This window comes from Typopeltis vanoorti, chromosome 1 (genome assembly GCF_054136105.1).
Source record: "Typopeltis vanoorti isolate ZY-2024b chromosome 1, IOZ_Tvanoo_1.0, whole genome shotgun sequence".
NCBI classification, from domain to species: domain Eukaryota; kingdom Metazoa; phylum Arthropoda; class Arachnida; order Uropygi; family Thelyphonidae; genus Typopeltis; species Typopeltis vanoorti.
Window position 1 is genome coordinate 14,108,550 of NC_143549.1, and position 18,920 is coordinate 14,127,469.

General features: G+C 38.0%; 1 protein-coding gene across 1 annotated transcript in view; it reads left to right on the forward strand.

Annotated features, from left to right (window-relative positions):
* Positions 1-2,403: 2,403 nt before the first annotated feature.
* LOC150109799 (transmembrane protein 170A) overlaps positions 2,404-18,920 on the forward strand; it is a 140,190-nt gene continuing 123,673 nt past the window's right edge. Inside the window, exon 1 of the mRNA XM_090412352.1 lies at positions 2,404-2,436. The gene's annotated coding sequence lies outside the window, so the exon portion shown is untranslated. The remainder of the gene's footprint in view (positions 2,437-18,920) is intronic.

An 18,920-nucleotide genomic window follows, 5' to 3' on the forward strand; every position in this document is an offset into this window, starting at 1 on the left:
TTGTGAGAGTTTGAAATCTCATAATGTATTGTATCTAGGATCTAGGAGGTGCTTTTGACTGACTGAAACCGAGTTTTGATTCAGTCAAAAAATATGAATATATATATAAAAAAAGCTACACAGACCTCTTCAATGAACATATTATTATTATTATTATTACGGGCGACTCCAGGGAGTTCTTAGACTCATCGAGGGAGGCCCTAAACATCATTTCCACACAACTATTCGACATTCTCACAGTATCATTCACTCTAATAGCACCTACGACAGACTCTGGCAGCTTATTCCACTCATTTACCTCTCTAAAAGTAAAGAACCCACACCTAACACCCTTGCTAACCACACTCTTGCCCAGCTTCCATAGATGTCCCCGAGTTCTCCCACCACCAGTCCTGATCTTAAAAATATCCTCTGAATCAATCCTATAGAAACCCTTTAATAATTTGAATGTCTCAATCATATCTCCCCTTTCCTGCCTATTAACTAATTTTTGCAACCCACAAATCTTCAACCTGTTCTCATAAGGTTCATTCCATAGACTCGCTATCATCTTGGTCACTTGCCTCTGGATCATCTCCACCTCCTCCCCATCAAGAAGAAACCTAGGTGACCAAATCTGGGCACAGTAGTCAACTAATTTCTGCAACCCACAAATCTTCAACCTGTTCTCATAAGGTTCTTCCATAGACCTGCTATCATCTTGGTCACTTGCCACTGGATCATCTCCACCTCCTGCCCATCAAGAAGAAACCTAGGTGACCAAATCTGGGCACAGTAGTTGAGATGAGGTCTTATCAAGGCTAGGTACAAAGGTACAATAACTTGCTTGTCTCTGCTCGTCAAGGTATTTTTCAGCAACCAAGTGATTTGATGAGCTGATTTAGCCACTTTTGTAATGTGCCCCTTAAACTTCATCTCGCTATCCACCAACACTCCCAAGTCACCGGCCTCATCAATCTCCTGGAGTAGAGTTCCACCAATAAAACGTATACTGCTTCTAATCTTTTCATCCCAAAATGCATAAACTTACATTTTATCACATTAAATTGACATCCATTCTCTTTAGCCAAGAACTCCAATCCATCCAATTCTTCCTGCAAGATTTTGAGATCTTCTGCATTCAATATTTCCCTACCTAACTTTGCATCATCAGCGAACAAATGAAGTGTTCCTCGTAGATCCTTCTCTATATCAATAATGAACAAATTATAACAGCAGTAATTCAAGAACAGAACCCTGCAGCACACCACTAGTAAGAGGCCGTCTTTTTGACTCTTTTTGAGTTTTGCACTCCTGAATAAACTACTTTCTGATATCTCTCCATCAACAATCCACCTATCCATCTCACCAACTCTATATCCATTCCCACATGTTGTAGTTTACGGATTAGAATTCCATGTGGTATCCTGTCAAATGCCTTAGCCAGGTCAAGCAGTATCACTGTAAACCCAATACCCTTATCCAGTTCAGCCGTCACTGTATTATAAAACTTGAGCAAGTTACTGAGGCATGATCTACACTTCACAAAGCCATGCTGTCCTCCGTACACTATCTCATTTTCATCAATCCATTCCTGTATTTTTATCTTGACTACTTTCTCCAAGACCTAGACAACGACTCCTGATATGATGATCGGTCGGTAATTTGCAACAGTAGTCTTGGATCCTCCTTTATGCAGTGCATCTATTTTCTCCTCTTTCTACACCTTCGGGACTAAAGCAGACCCGAGACTCAGATTAAACAACATGGTCAAGGGCACTGATAATTCTTTAGCCGCTTCACGCAAGACCCGTGCCAGTATACCATCCAATCCCACAGATGTATTCACATTAAGGTTCTGTAATAGACTATTCACCTCCACTTAATTCATGACAATTCCCGTATAAACTAATGGTTCCTTCATTTTTTCAATGTCACTAGCTGGATGATATACTCTTGCAAAGTGCTTGCTCAGTAATTCCACTATATCGACTGATTCAGTGACCTCTTTACCATCGTCATTCCTTAAAATCATTCTGCCGTGTACAGTTTTTTTTTTTTTTTTTGCTTACAGCATATTGAAAGAACTGTTTGGGATTCTCTTTAGCTTGCATAGCTAGTTTCCTTTCATAATCCGCTTTAGCTTTTTTTATCCCACTAGTTACCCTTCTGGCCTGCGCGTTATACCGTTCGTGTGCCTGCAGGTCACCTTTCTCTTTAAATTCCCTCCACAGTTGTTTCTTTTTTTTTGCAGTTCAAGCATATATTATATATATAATGTGTGATTGTGTGTATGAATACCTATTGTGTTTCATAGTGCGTGTGTGTGTATGGATACACACAGAGAAAAGAGAGATGCGCAGATTTATTAACAACGTCATTGTATTTTGAGATTTCAAAGTCATAGGTGGCGTTAGTAGTTATTTGTAAATATATGTCTGTTAAGGATGGTTGGAGGTACGTAGTAGCTGATGTTAATGTTTGTCTCTAATTTGTCATGTTTAATAAGTACTATCATTTTTTGCAGATGCAGTAGTATTTTAATTTGGACAAAAGCTATAACTCAGTTCATTCAACTCGATCTGAAAATTTTGAATATGTAACAGTATATTCAGTGCAACCTAAATGCTTTTGGACATTGCCATGTATCAAAAAGCATTTAGGTTGGATTTTTAGAATCAGTACAATAATTATATCGGTAAATAATCGTGATCTATTGACAATAATATTGTCAATAGATTGCAAGGGGACATTCAGTTGTTTGCGGATGATGTGAAGCTGGGAATGATTAACAGTAATAGTTCAGATGTGGCAGCTCTGCAACAGGATTTGAATAAACTAGACAGATAGACAAATGAATGGGGGTATCAGTTCAATACAGCAAAATGTAAGGTCTTGAGGTTTGGTGAACATCGATGGGACACTGCATACTCTATGGGAGGAGTTATACTGGAGGAAGTAGGGGAGACGAGATCTTGGATTGATGATTGATAGAAATCTGAAATTTAGGGGACATATTGCAATGGTGGTGAAGGTAACACAGAGGATTGCTGCAATAATGAGAAGGACACTGACCTGCAGAGATAAAACAGTTATCATTCCATTGTATAAGACCCCGATCAGACTACGCTTGGACTATTGTTCTCAGATTTGGTCCCCAGGATTTGAAGGGGATAAATTAACTGTGGAAAGGGTACAAAGGCAGATAAAAGATGGTTTCAGGACTGTACAGTGTTAGTTATGAGGAATGGCTGAGGGAATGTGGACTGCGAAGTTTGGTGAGTAGAAGAAGGAGAGGTGATATGATTGAGACTTTTAACTGAGAGGTGGTTACAGGGTTGACACTAGGGAGTTCTTTCGCTTGGTTGAACAGCTGAAAGGAGTGATGACAAGGGGCCATCCCTGGAAGATATGAAAGGAAACTGTGAGCAAGAGGGTGAGGAGTGGTTTCTTTGAATGGAGGGTGGTTGATGGAATACATTGCCTGATAGAGTGGTGAGAGCGAGAACGGTCAATGAGTTCAAGGAGTGGTATGATAGACTTTGTTTCCTAGGAGGGACCTCCTGCAATGAGTCTTTTGATTCCATGGAGGCCTGAATAATAATAATATCTGTAGACTGGTCTTCTAATCTTCTTTCCTCTACTCTCTCTTTCTGTCTCTCTCTCTCTCTCTTCTTACTCCCCCCCCTGCAGTGCTTTTAGAGCAATTTGAGGGTGAGGGGGTGAGATGACTCTTTCCTTTCAAACTGGAGTTTCCACCTATCTACTAAAAAAAAAAAAAAGTCAAGCCTAGTTGTCTTAAGGTGGCATCCCCAACTAGGATATCTATCTTAGTTAATATAAAAAGCCAAATGGTATGTAAGTTCTTTTCACTAAGCTTTGATATCCTCCAGGTCTACCTACTCACTGATGAGACCTCAAAAAAGGTTGAAACCGGTCTGGGTAGTTACCTCTCCTCATAATGTAATGACAATATTACATCTCCTAGGAGCTGTGTTTTACATTATGAGAAAATATCAAGAATAGTGAGGGAGCTTGCTCCACCTTTACTTCGAATTGCCTTCGCCAGTAGTTTTTCGGCATGAAACTTATAGATCGTAGTTATCGATCTTTAGTTTCACTCACTGGCTATAAAACAAAGGATGTTTTGAAAAACAAGCTATAAACCAAAGAGTAAGACACAGGGATGCCCTCTGTCTCCAACACTTTTCAATATGTACATTAATGAAATATTAATACATTGGAACACCTTAAACAATCCACGTATAGAAATTTCCTGATATAACAAAATAAATATGCTATTATTTTCAGATGATCAGGTAATAATATCAGATAAGGAAGACAATTTACAAATAGAAATATATAATTTAAACATTATAGTGGAACCATTTGGAATGAAAATTTCCATAGATAAAACAAAAACAATGGCATTTTGTAGACAAACTCCAGTTAGAAGTAAAATAGTTATTAATAATAAAATAATAGAAAAGATAAATACTTTCATTTATCTTAGATGTGAAATATCATACGAAGGAGAAAAAGACATAAAATTAAAAATTTCAAAATTTTTACAGATTATAGGCCTGATAAATAGAACACTCAATCCAAACAGAGTACAAAAAGAAATACGCTTGCAAATATATAACTTTAGTGGTGCCCACATTATAATATGGCAATTTGAACAGTAAATGAAGAATAAAAACAAGTGAAATGATATTTAAGAGAAAAAATGCAAAATACACATCATTAGACCAAAAAAAAAAGAATGAAGACATTTTAAAATAACTAAAAACAAAATCAGTAGAAAAAAAACTGAACAATTATAAACAAAAATGGCCAACCAATATCCTAAACAAATACTGAAATATAAGCCAATTGAAAAGAGAAATCAGGGTAGACCTCAAAAAAGGATATTGGATGGATGAGACTGAAACAGACCGATATGGTCTATACCTATAATTAGTGTTATTATGATGAAAGATGGGACAGCTATGGACTCTACCCACCACATAGAACACTAAAGAAAACCAAGCAAAGCGATGAATACAGCCACTCTCAAATTAGTGGTTTTGCTGTATTATATTGATGAAGTGTTTGCTATTTGGCCACATGTCCAGACACATCAGATACATTTTTAGTGCAATTAAATAGCCAACAGTACAATCCTCACAAGTGAAAAGGAAGGCACTGACTGTGTACCCTTCCTAGATAACTGGTCGCATTCCTTCATGATGGTTCATTATCATTTTGTGTTTATAGAAAACCTACACATACAAGGAATATTTGCACAATCATTCACACCATCCTGATGCTATTGGCCTTTGAGATGAAGTGCTACAGAAAACTTGGAAATTACCATACATGGCACATATAACAGATGAGGTTAGAAGGAAAATACACTCCATTTCTAGAACACATGAAAATATCATCACTAAAATACAATGAAAATAGCTCCTGTGTTTTTGATGGCAGAACAGATACAAATATTATGCAAAGAAACATGAAGATGTACCAGATGAACAAGCACAATAGTTGAAAATATTTTAGCTAGTTTGTGAGCTTAAGCTAATCTTTTCAACAGCCTTCAGAACATTTGCAACCTTCTTGATATTTATCTTTTATAGATTAACAAGTCTTGCACAACACAAATCCCGAAGGAGTGAAAGGAGGGTAAAATTATTTTACTTCACAAAGGTACTGATAGAGCTCATCATCAAATTCTTGCCATGTACCCTCAATGGGGTGTACAGGATATGATAGTACTACATGAAAAATTTACATCATTACTAACTTCCTATCTACAATTTTCCTCCAGATCAGTCTGTTACTTGTCAAGACTCCAACATCATCAGATCTTATATTTCTATCATCTAAGGAACTTTGTACCGTATCAATCCACTTATATCTTGGTCTTCCTCTGGGCCATTTTTCTGCCAACCTGGCAGAGAACACTTGTTTTGCTAATCTTTCTTTGACCATTCTGTTTTAGTGACCATAGCACCTGAGATTAGCTCTGCTAACGCATTCCTGGATGCTGACAATGTCAAATTCTTTCCTAATATCCTCGATTTTAATATGATATTGCTATTGATGCCATCTGTTCACGCCTCTAATCTTTCTCAGGACTCTCATATCTGTGGTCAGTAGTATCAGATCTCTCAGATCCATAAGTTAAAACTGGTTTGAACACTGTCTCAGTGTTCAAACCAGATATCTCAGCCATATATCAGTTCACAATAACCTCAGGCTATTTTGTTTGGCAGGAAAAATTTTACAAACAGATAGAGGGGACAGCCATGGGTTCACCACTTTCCCCACCCTTGGCCAACTTCTTTATGAAGCCTTTTGAAGAGAAAGCCTTAAACTCAGCCCCACCAAAACCTACCATATAGCTTCGCTACATTGATGATGTGTTCGCTATTTGGCCACATGGCCCGGATTCACTCCTCTCCTTCCTAACACACTTAAACAACCAACACCCTAGAATCAAGTTCACCCTGGAAAAAGAGGAAAACAATAACCTCCCCTTCCTAGACACACTAGTCACCCACCAACCTAATGGAACCTTGGTTTTCTCAGTTTATAGAAAACCCTCCCATACAGGCAGATACATTCACCAACAATTCCCCCCTACACACACACAACAATATGGAGTTATTAAGACACTATTCAACAGGGCAAAACTGTTCTGTTCAAATGACCAAGCCCTAACTACTGAACTAAATCACATCCTTAACACTTTCTCAGCCAATGGCTATCCCCCTCCAAAAATCCAAAACATACTAAAACCAGTTATCCACAACCCATCTCCCCCCCCTCCTTCACAAAAAAGATTACTCTAAATCCATCACTATTCCCTACATCCAAGGTACCTTGGGAAAAAACCAACAAAATCGTATAAAACTATGACTTGACCTCTTGTTACAGACCATATAGAAAATTGGCATCCTTCATCCGCTCCACTAAAGACCAACCACTTCCCCTAGACCTACCTGGTGTATATCAGGTCCCTTTCAGCTGTAAATTGTCCTCCTTTGTCCAAACAGGCAGGAGAGCAAATATCAGAATCTCAGAACACAAGGACTACATCTGATTTCACCAGTACAGCCACTCTGGGCTTCCAGACCATGCTCTGGATACTCGCCACAGAATAAGGTGGAAGAAAGCCACAGTAATACACCGCAGCAAGTTCAAACATGAAAGACTGACTATTCATGGAATCAGCCTCTGCCCTTTGGAACATGCCAAACCTTAACAAATTTGGATGCATGAGACTGCCCCAAATTTGGGAAACATATATCAGAAGAACTTCAGCCCAAAGGCCAAGAACACCTAATATAGCCTGCCAGGGGGCAGCATCAGGACTTTAGGAAAACGGTAGTTTTCCTAAAGTTTCTTATTTGCTGTTATGTAGTACTTTCGTTCACGTGTCTTTATCTTAAGTTCCCATGAAGATGGCAACATGGCAATGACGAAATATCGGAAAGTATATATTAAAGTTGATTTAATTTATATTTCTAGTCTACGTTATTAATTCCTTAAGTATTTAGTTATCATGTTTAACCAGCATATAAGCCTTTCTACAAGAATTAATTTACCATCTTCACTAAAAGTTGCTGAAATGTTTTACTTGTTCCACAGGTAACCCATTCAAAACAGAGTTGACATTTTCAATGATTCTACCTATTTTCATTGTCTTTATCTTTTTATTGCTGACGTTCATACCATATCTATTATAACAGTTATTCAATCTAGTCAGGGAATCTTGCAAACTTGTAGCGGATTTATTTAGAAGTATAATATCATCTGCAGAAAGCAAAGAGCTGACATTAACATCTCCAATTCTGATATCATGCTTAATACCACTTTCCTTCATAATGTAATCCATATTGATAATGAATAACAGAGGGGATAATGTACATCCTTGTCTCACACCAGATAACATTAAACTATCTTCCTGTACTTCCTTCAATTCTAACTGCTGACTTACAACTCAAATAAAGACTAAGTATTGCTTGATATAATTCCCCATTGACACCATATAACTGCAGCGTATTGAATAGCTTCTCTCTTGGCACCTTGTCATATGCCTTTTCCAAATTGACAAAACTTAAATACAGATCTTTGTTATATTCCCATGCTTTCTCGACTATTTGTCGTAAAGTGAAGCTCTAATCCTGACAGCCTCTATTTGGCCTGAATCCAGCTTGTTCTTCACCAAGCTTTTCTTCCGCAATTCTTCTTAACCGTTTCTCAAGTATGGTTGCATAAATCTTGCCAGGAATACTCAGTAGGGAAATACCTCTGTAATTCTCACATTCAGTTTTATTTCCCTTTTTATATATGGGTACTATAAGAGCTCTACTCCAATCGGCGGGAATTCGTCCCTCTGTCCAGGCTTTCTGAACTATGCAGTGCAGCCTTTAAGACTTTTATACTATAGTTCGCCCACCGTTTGTAGGTCCCTGCTTCACGTCCTTCCAAGAATAGTCAATTCATACTGAAGGGGAGAAAGAAATGAAGGACGTCCGAATTGGTCGCCAACATGCGAAATCACGTACTTTATAGGTAAAATTTTCCAACTGTTATACATGCAACATAGTTAACTGCAATAATCATAAAAAGAGAAGTTAATTTTCCAGCCGGTAATAATAAACAACTCATCCCACTATACGTACTGATTGCCCTATTATCGAAATGGATTCTCCTTTTTCTGAGATGCGCAGAAGTGTCGAAGGATCTCTAATCGGTGGGTGCACTATACCATATTTCAGCATTTCTGGTCAAATATCATCTACTCCTGCTGCCTTTCCACATTTCAAGCCTTTGGCTTTTTCAACTTCAAGTATGGCTATGTATTCCTGACTGTATGCCTGTCGAGTGTTTTTTACCACTGTGCGATCACTGCTTGTTTCATTTAGCAATTTTCAAAGTAATTACTCCATACTTCAAGGATATTTTTTATCCCATTTTCATGTGACCTTTATCATCTGTAACTCCTTTTACAGCACTCTTTCCTCCATTTCTTCAACAACCTCCAGAATATTTTGCCACCTTCTTGATATTTATTTCTATGTTCTTGCCAAAGTCCTCCCATGACTTTTGTTTAGCTAGTTTTACGCAGTGTTTAGCTTTCTTACATTTGTCTCTGTATTCTCTAAGAGCACAAGCTGACTTATTTTCCAGGAACTTTTGATATGCTATCTTCCTTTCCTTCACTGCCTATTTAACTTCCTATGTCCACCATTCAGTTCTGATTTTTCTGTCCTTGCAGACAACCTCACCACATGCCTCTCTGGCTGAGTCAATGAGGTTTTTGTTCAGGGCTTGCCACTGAATCTCCAAGGTTTGGTTACTGTTTTCAAACTCTTTCCTTTTTTCTTCAATAATCTTTGTGTATTTTAGTCTACAGTTCACATCTGAGAACTGCGCAACTTTTATTCGCTTTAAAACTTTCTTACATGCTGTTCTTTTTAATATGAAATTCAATTTTATCCTGCTCAAGACTAAATAGTGATCACTTCCAATTTCAAATCCTCTGTACACTATGGTGTCCTGCACCAGGGAGAAAACATCACTATCAACAATAATGAGACTTTCTTATTCCTTGCTTCTTCTCTCCATGTGAATTTGTGCACATTTTTATGTTGGAACATGGTGTTAGTAATACCCAGTCCATGTCCTGAGCAGAAATCCAACAAGTATTTGCCATTATTATTAGCTTTGCTTTTTTCTCCAAATTTTCCCAAAATATTTTTGTATGTCTGACAATCATTTCCTACTCTACTATTTAGATCCCCAACAAGGACCAACTTTTCCTTTTTCATTATGTCTGATGCTTTTTCTAAAACATCAAAAAATTCCTCCACTTCTACCTTAGTAGAACCTTCTGTGGGACCATAGGCACAAATAAGTCTCATTATCCAATTCCCCATTCTGATATTTGCCCACATCACTACTTGAGACTGCCTGCCATTCAAGAAGATTAGCCTCGTATTTTGTTTTGAATACTATGGCTGTTGTTTTAGTCACCCCTATTATGTTGGTTTGGTACTTATGTAATTCCTCAGCTAGCTCCATTTCTCTGCCATTCAGGCTTCTTATGTTTTGAGTACCGATCTTTAACTCTAGTGATGTTGAGTTGGGGTGTGCTTTCAGATTTGTTCCAGTAGCTGACTTTTCGCTGTTTTCCGTGGTTCCCTGGCAAAAACAACAGGAGCCTTGTTTAACCAGGCGATGCTCCAGCCGGCATGCAATTTTGTCATGTTGTAGCATCATTTTGTATACTGGTTGAAGCCAATAAGAATACAATTTGGTTGGCTAAATCCCAAATTGCCAGCCCATCCTCGTTCATTATCCATGTAAATGCCCAACAGGGTGCACCACGAGAAGGTGAGGATTGGACATTAGGTCAGAAGCCTTGGTTGGTTCTCCACATTCCTTTAAAGGCTATGTGTCGGTCTCCTCTGAGTTATACAGCTTTGATCCTTAAGCACCTGCACAGCTGTTTGTAGATGATGCAAAACTGGGAAGAGTTATGCTAAATCAAGCCGAAGTTGTGGGCTTACAGGAGGACTTGAATAGATTGTATGAGTGGGCAATTGCAAAGTGTAAGGGTGTAAAATTTGATAGGCAACAGTGGGATGCAAAGTGTGACACTTGGTAGTTATGAGACTAGATGGGATATCAGCTTGTGTAATTTAAGTCTTAACTCGGGTATTGTCTGTGAGGTGGGAGGGGACAAATTGTCTCTTACATAAATGAAGCTCCAACAAGAGATAGCAAATTATGGGCTGAGCGCTGTCTTAGGAGTGTGGAGAGGGTTGGTTAAGGATGGAATTCAGGAAGCTGGTGACATGGATAAGAGGATGGCTGATTGACCAAAGAGAAGGCATATAACCAGTGGTTTATCACATGGATAATAGTTTGAATAATTTAATGGCAAAGTGTAAAGTATTACATTCATGGAACTAACCTGCAGGAATTGATGAATCTAGAGATTTGGGAGATAATGAAGAAAGAATTGAAGTCCAGAGGAGATACTGCCAAAATTGATTAAATAAACTGCAGTATGCACTTCAATTCTTCAATTAATATAGTCACTCATCATCTAAACTACTGTGCATAGATTTGTTAGTCTGAGTTTCTTGAGATGCAAAAGTTTTGGAGTGGATTCAAAGAAAGTGACCAAAATGGTGACGTCTGTGGAGTATACCTAGTAACGATAGATTGCAGGTGTTTGAGTTACGACTTATTTGATAGGTCAAACAAGAGAATACGATAAAAATGTGCAAATTATTCAAGGGTTTTTATAGAGTAGATGCTGAGAGGATTGGAGAGGACACGCGTCGAAAAAGTATAAGATTGTGGTCATCAAATAAACTTTTTTTTGCTTCACTAAAAAACACACGTATTAACTACAGTGATATGTTTTAATACATAAATATTTCACCCCAAATATCTTGGGACATCCTCAGTACAGTAATTCAAACAATACTAGGAATAACATACAGTTAGGATGCATGATTACAATGGAATGAATGCAGTAGCGTGTTATAGAATTAAATTAAAATATAACTTAAAAAAAAAGATAACATAACATATATAAAGAGATTATTTTACACAAATTTGTATGACAAAATACCATACTTTTGGAATAGCAAGAACGTCGTTGCGGTTTAAATTCGATCTGTGTAGTATGGCTTCAGCACTTTCTTTATATAAACGTTCGTGTTTATATAAAGATTTATGTAAAAGTTTTGTCTTTTCCCAATGGATCCTATGGTTTGGGTTTTCAACTCCGTGTTGAGCAAGGCCAGATTTCTGCGGTTCGAAAAGACGAATGTGGTTCTGATGTTCCGAAATGTGTTTCTGAACAGATCTACCTGTCTGACCAAAGTAGGACAACGTGCAGGAGCATGGGACCTCATACATGCCAGGTAACATCAGAGGTGAGAGTTTGTCTTTAGGAGAAGGTAACAAGTTATAGATCTGGTTGATGGGTTTGTAAGTAGTGGCAAGATTAGATTCTATTTCTTCATAATTTTTGAAAGATGTTCGGAGATGCCTTTGACATAAGGTATGGGAATCCTATGGGCTTCTTCTTGTCTAGGTTGATGTGTGGGGAAGTGATTGATGATTTTTTGAGTTGTTTTAAGATTGTATCCATTTTGTATGGCTGTAATTTTGATTTTTTCTAGTTCTTGGTTTAGAGATTCTTCAGAGGAGTAGAATCTATTTGCTCTGGTAATTAATGATTTAATGATGCCAAATTTTTGAGATGAGAGGAAGAATTGTGAATGTAGCGACCTGAAAATGTAGGCTTGCGATAGACAGACGTGGCAATGGAACCATCTTCTTTTCTTTGAACGTGCAAATCAGAAAGCAGATACCCTGTAGAGATTCTTTTTCTAGCGTAAAGTTGATGCGAGGATGAAGAAGGTTTATTTTATCTAGAAACAGGTACAATTCTTGTTCAGAATGATCCCAGTTGTCCTACTTTGGTCTGACAGGTAGATCTGTTCAGAAACGCATTTCGTAACCAGGATGTATTCACCAGGACCACATTTGTCTTTTCAAACTGCAGAAATCTGGCCTCGCTCAATACGGAGTTGAAAACCCAAACCCTTGGGAAAAGGCAAAACTTTTACATAGATCTTTATATAAACATTCATGTTTATATAAAGATAGTGCTGAAGCCCTACTACACCGACCAAATTTAAACCACAATGACGTTCTTGCTATTCCTAAAGTATGGGAAATTGTCATACAAAATTATGCAAAATAATCTCTTTATATATGTTATCTTTTTTTTTTTAAGTTATGTTTTAATTTAATTCTATAACATGCTACTGCATGCATATTGAGATTCCATTGTAATCATGTGCCCTAACTGTATGTTATTCCTAGTATTGTTTGAATTACTGTACTGAGGATAAATATTTCATCGCAAGATACTTGGGATGAAATATTTACGTATTAAAACAGAGAGCAAGGATTATGAATGATATGCTGGCTGAAATGTGTGAGGAGATGGGAGTACAGTTTGTTAATGTGTGGAATGAGTTTGAAGGAAGAAGTAAACTCTATGGGAGTGATGGACTGCATTTGAGTGGTTATGGTGTGAGTCACTTGGAGAGACTGCTGCTGGAAGGTAGAGAAGTGAGTAGAGTGAGAGAGAATGAATCAGATCAAGCGGGAAGTGATGTAGAAGAGCAGGAGAGATTGAAGAGGTGGGTATGAATGTGAAGTGAGTGATATGAGTGTACAAGAGCAGCAGGGAAACAGAGTGGACAGGGGTACACAACGTGCGAAAGGTCGATGCTCCGAGAGGAGGTGAGAGCATGTGTAGACAGGAAAGGAATGGGATGTAAAAAGGGAGGGGAGTGCTATTGATGATAGAGAAAGAGTTATGTCCATACAAAGTAGAGATGCAAGAGGGAAATAGTGCCAGTGGTTTTAAGGCAGTATGGTGTGAGATAGAGGTGAATGGAATCAAATACCTGGTTGGATGTTGTTATAGACCAAGTAATGTGGATGGTGGCGATAATGAAATGTATAATCAAATTAGTCAAGCAAATAAGAAAAGGGTGATCATTACGGATGATTTTAATTGTGGCAGTATAGACTGGAATGATGAGATAGCAACTGGAAGTAAAGAAATTGAGTTTTTGAGGGATAACTACCTCAGACAGTATGTAACAGAGGGCATGCAAGGATCGAGGGTCTTGGGTTTGGTCATCTCATCAGAGGATGTAATTATAAATGAAATGTCAAATTATCCACCAATTGGTGAGAGTGTCCATGAGGTGATTACCTGGGTGGTTGCCAGCATTGTGAAGACCTCTGTGAGAAAAGGGTATATGTGGAACTACCTACAAGGGGGGGGGGTAATTATGCAGAGGTCAGGAGACAGTTTGTGGGTGTAGCATGGAATGAGGAGTTAGCTGGAAAAGAGATCAATTCCAGGGGTATTCCAGGGGGTGAAAAGGTTAAATAAGGTAGGTGTTAGATGGATGAATTAAGAGATTAAGCATGCGATACAGAGAAAAAGGGCATTGTGGAGGCAGCATAAGAGAAGTGGAAATAACCAATTCCATGAGGCCTACAAAGACCAAGGCAAGGAGGGTGACTTGGTTGGTGAGGGTAGCTAAAGAGAGATATGAACAGCAGTTAGCTAATGAAGCCAAAAAGAATCCTAAGGAGTCCTTTCGATATGTAGCCAGCAAAAGAAAGAATGATTATGGAAGAATAACATTGATAGGAGAAAATGGTATAAAGACAGCTGTTGTAGAATGTGTGGTGGAGATACTTAATGAACAATTCATAAAGGTCTTTCAGTCTTGTGAATGTGACTTCATGGAGAGATTGAGAGCAGTAAATGATGGGGAGGAGAGACTGAGTAAGTGAGCAAGAGGTGTATGGGGAGTTGAGTAAACTAGATGTTAATAAGGTTGTGGGACTTGATAATATATCACCACGTATTCTGAAGGAATGTGCCAGGGAGTGGACACCAGTCTTGACATATTTTTGTAATACGAGTCTTGCACTCGGTCAAGTTCCTAAAGGAGTGTAAGGAAGGCAAGATTGTTCCACTTCATAAAGGAGGTGATCGAACTCAAGCATCAAACTATAGGCCTATCTGTGGGTCAGGTGTTGTGGTTAAGTTGTTGGAGAAGCTTGTGAAAACTAGGATCCAGAGTTGGGTTGACAACAATGGTATTATCTTTTGATGGACAGCATGAATTTGCTAAAGGGAGGTCATATTTTAGTAATCTACTTACTTATTACAATAAAGTGACTGCTTCCTTGGACAGAGGATAAGGATACACAGTAATATACTTGGATTTTGCAAAGGCTTTTGATAGAGTACCTCATGATAGGTTGACAGTCAAACTAGAGCAGATAGAGTTGGATATTAGATTTGTGCATTGGATTAGAGACTGGCTATCTGATAGGTATCAACAAGTTGTGTATGGGGGAGCGATATCCAGGAAAAGGAAAGTCACTAGTGGAGTGCCTCAGGGGTCTTTTTTGGTGCCATTACTGTTTAACTTGTATATTAATGATATAGGTGAAGATTTGGATGGAGATATTCAGTTGTTTGCAGATGATGCAAAGTTGGGACGAACCATGAAGAGTAGTGAAGATGTTGTGGCCTTACAAGAAGACTTGCATAAATTGAGTGATTGGGCATGGAAATGGGGATGTGAATTCAATGTTGCAAAATGTAATGTTGCAATAAGGTTTTAAAATGTGGAAAACAAAGATGGGATGCAGAATTTATGTTTGGTGAGGATATATTGTTGGAGATGGTAGAAATAAGAGATCTGGGGGTGATAGTGGATAAGGATCTGAAATTTAGGGGACACATAGCCAAAATTGTAAAGACAACACAAAGGTGTCTTGGGAATGATGCAGAGGACATTGATGTGTGGAAGCAGGGAGATTCTTGTTCCATTGTATAAGGCTTTGATTAGGCCACACATGGTCTATTGTGCCTAGATTTGGTCATCTGGTTTTCAGAAGGATGAAGAGATGTTGGAAAGGGTCCAAAGGCAATTAACTAAGGTAGTTGCTGACCTCTGGAATGTCGAGTATGAGGAAAGATTGAGAAGATGTAATTTGCAGAGTCTGATAGACAGGAGAAAGAGGGGAGATATGATAGAGACCTACAAGTTGGTAAGGGGTTGTTATGGGATCAATGCTGGAGAAGTTCTACAGAAAATATTGGGAGATCCGGGGAGAAACAGAGGTCATCCCTGGAAACTGTATAAAGAGGGTGTGAGTAGGGGAGTGAGAGGCAGATTTTTTTCATGCAGAGTTGTGAATGATTGGAATGCCTTGCCTGAGAGTGTGGTGTCTGCAAGGAGTTTGAATGTGTTCAAGGCACAGTATGATGAGATGTGTGTGTGATAAAAGGCCTTCCCAGATGAGTCTTTGACTCCATGAGGTCGTGGGGTAATAATAATAATAATAAAACATCACTGTGGTTCGTACGTGTGTTTTTTAATGATGAATTCACCACAGGTTTCATTATAGTAAAAAAAAAATTATTTTTTTTTGCTTGATGACACTTCCAAGGTAAATGAGTGGAATGGTTGCTAGACATGGTCATGAATGTTGTGTCAGCAAATGTGTTTAAAGAAGATTGTGGACGGCACTGTATAAATAATTAATGTGGGCATCCCACAGTCACCTCAGACTGTATAGGTTCCATGATCATCATCATGAAGTTTCTGATATGTACCCTCAAGGGATGTACAGGATGATTATGATAGTACTGTGTGAAAAAGTATAGGTTTACATATAATAATAATAATGAAATGACCGTTTTTTTAGTTAAGATTTTCCATGATGAACATCCTCTGTTTATTTATTGCTAATTTTATAAGTTAAAGATGCCAAGAAAAAATATTATTGGTTTCATCCAAGTGTAAGCAAACGAAGTTTGCACATTAAGTAACTTCAAGGCTGCTTGTATATAGAGGCTAATGACTTCACATTGATTGCCTTAGTATCCCATAATGCAAGGCACATATCCATACAGACATTTATAATGCTATGCACTAGGGGGTGGGCCACTACCTAGACCAGTTTTGATCTTTATTGAAGTATGTTTAAGTGCAGGCATACCTCTCCAAAAGTTTTGAGTGATCTACAAGATCATTCTAAATCTCAGTGAGTGATCCTAAAAGATCACTACTAAACTTATCACTCCTGACCTGAATCACACCAGTACAGGAAACTCAGTAGTGGTTCGACCCAGTGACAGACAAAAATCAGCCACTGAGCAGAACTTTTCTATTTCCCAGGAAGCTAGCCACCATTAGTGGGAGCTAGACCCAGAAGGGATATACCAAAGTTGAAGTAATGCAGAAGTCATATATTTCTCATATACAAGTAGTCAAAAAGGTGTCACATCTTATTACTAAAATACTATGGATAAGAGCCATTGTTGCAAGTTTTTTTCACTTGGTATTACTGTAAGTTAAAGAGGCCAAGAAATTTCATCCTTCATTCAATTGTAAGTAAACAGTTTGTGTGTGAAGTAACTTCATTACTGGGCTACTTGTGTGTAGAGGCTAATGACCTCACATCAGTTGCCTCCATAATGCATTGCATTATATGTATGCACCTTGAATTATGGGATACTAAGGCAGTTGATGTGAAGTCATTAGCCTCAAAATTCAATTAGCCCAGTCGTGAAGTTACTTCACTCACTAACTTTGCTTGCTTACACTTGGATAAAGAATAAACCCAAGAATATAATATCTTATCATCCTTAACTTATTGTATAACCAAGTGAAAAAAACTTTCTCAACTACTACTAATTTTGTTTAGTCTTCTCATCATCATAGGAGGGTGTCCTCCCGCGATGAGTCTTCGGACTCCTTGGAGGTGTCACGAATAATAATAATAATAATATTGCATAGTAGTATTGTAAAATCTCTCATGATGTGTAATTATGTAACTTATCATGTTTGCTTTTACATGTTTTTTTAAGAGGAATGTATTTAGAGAAATATTAATTTTGTCTGTAATAATCTTATAATTTTAATAATTTAAATGCACCTTTGAAATAATGTTGAAATAATGTGGTGCATGATGTCATCATGTAATGCTGTAAACTCGTGTCAAATCAGTAAGTAATTCTGAGAATTGCTGTAGATGGAAATTTCCAAAAAAGAATGATGTCAGCATGTCCGAAGTTCAAGAAATGTGCGCATGCTTATACTGGAAGGCTAGGCATATATAAAGCAAGTTGTCGAGAAGGAATTTTGTCTTAGGGTTTTCTAAACCTTCTCTTACCTGGATCTGCCATCAAAATAAATCTGTTGTTGATCATTGAAAGAAAAGTGCCATTTGTCTTAGGGCTTTCTAAATTTTCTCTTACCTTGGTCTGCTGTCATGTGAGAAGCATTGTGTCAATTGTCTGGCTAAGAAAGAGCTGCACATTGCCTCCATGTTAAGAGTCCTATAGGGCATGGAATAATCAATAACTCAGACAAGGAAGAACATTTTTATATAACGAAACCTGTGGTGAATTCATCACTAAAAACACACGTACTAACCACAGTAATGACTATTTAATTTTTAAATATTTCATCCCAAGTATCTTGGGACATCATCAATACAGTAGTTGAAACAATACTAGGAATAACATACAGTTAGGGCACATGATTACAGTGGAATCTCAATATGCGTGCAGTAACGTGTTATAGAAGTAAATTAAATATAACTGGAAAAAAAATATCAAAAAAAAATCAACTAATGCCTTTTATTCCCTAATAGGAAGTAGGTGAGGCCTTTATACCTTACTATCTAGCTTTTGGAGACTAAGTGGGCAGTTCAATCTCCACCGGTAGCCAATCAGAGATAGCTGGCCCATGTCTATCACTAATTATAGCAGCCACAGATGCAGAGGCTGGCAAACAAGTGCTGCCATCTCTTGGTACCTAACCCTAACAAGATATGTCACTGTCTGAAATAATGTGGGTACTACAGTCGATTTTCTTGAGTTTATGGGACAAAAAACCCAAGTTTCCGGGAGGAAAAACCCACTTGCCTGTGCCAGAGATCGACTAACTCGGGAACCGGTTGAAGACAGGCTTAGAAATAGTTCCTCCAGTCAGTGACTAGACTAGAACCTAGGTCTAACTTCAAGCAGCCAAGTGCAGAGGACGCAAGCGCCACTTCCACTGAGCTACTCAGTCCTGACAAAAAAAAATATATATATATATATATGTATGTATGTATATATATATATATATATATATATATATATATATATATATGAGGTGGTATCAAAAAGTTTTGAGAGGTTTGTAACACACCAACAGATGGCAGCACAAGGCTGTGACAACAGATGACAGCCCAAGGTAGGTGCTCTCTGTGACTGCTGCATGCACAGTCACAAGGAGCACCTACTTTCATAAGTC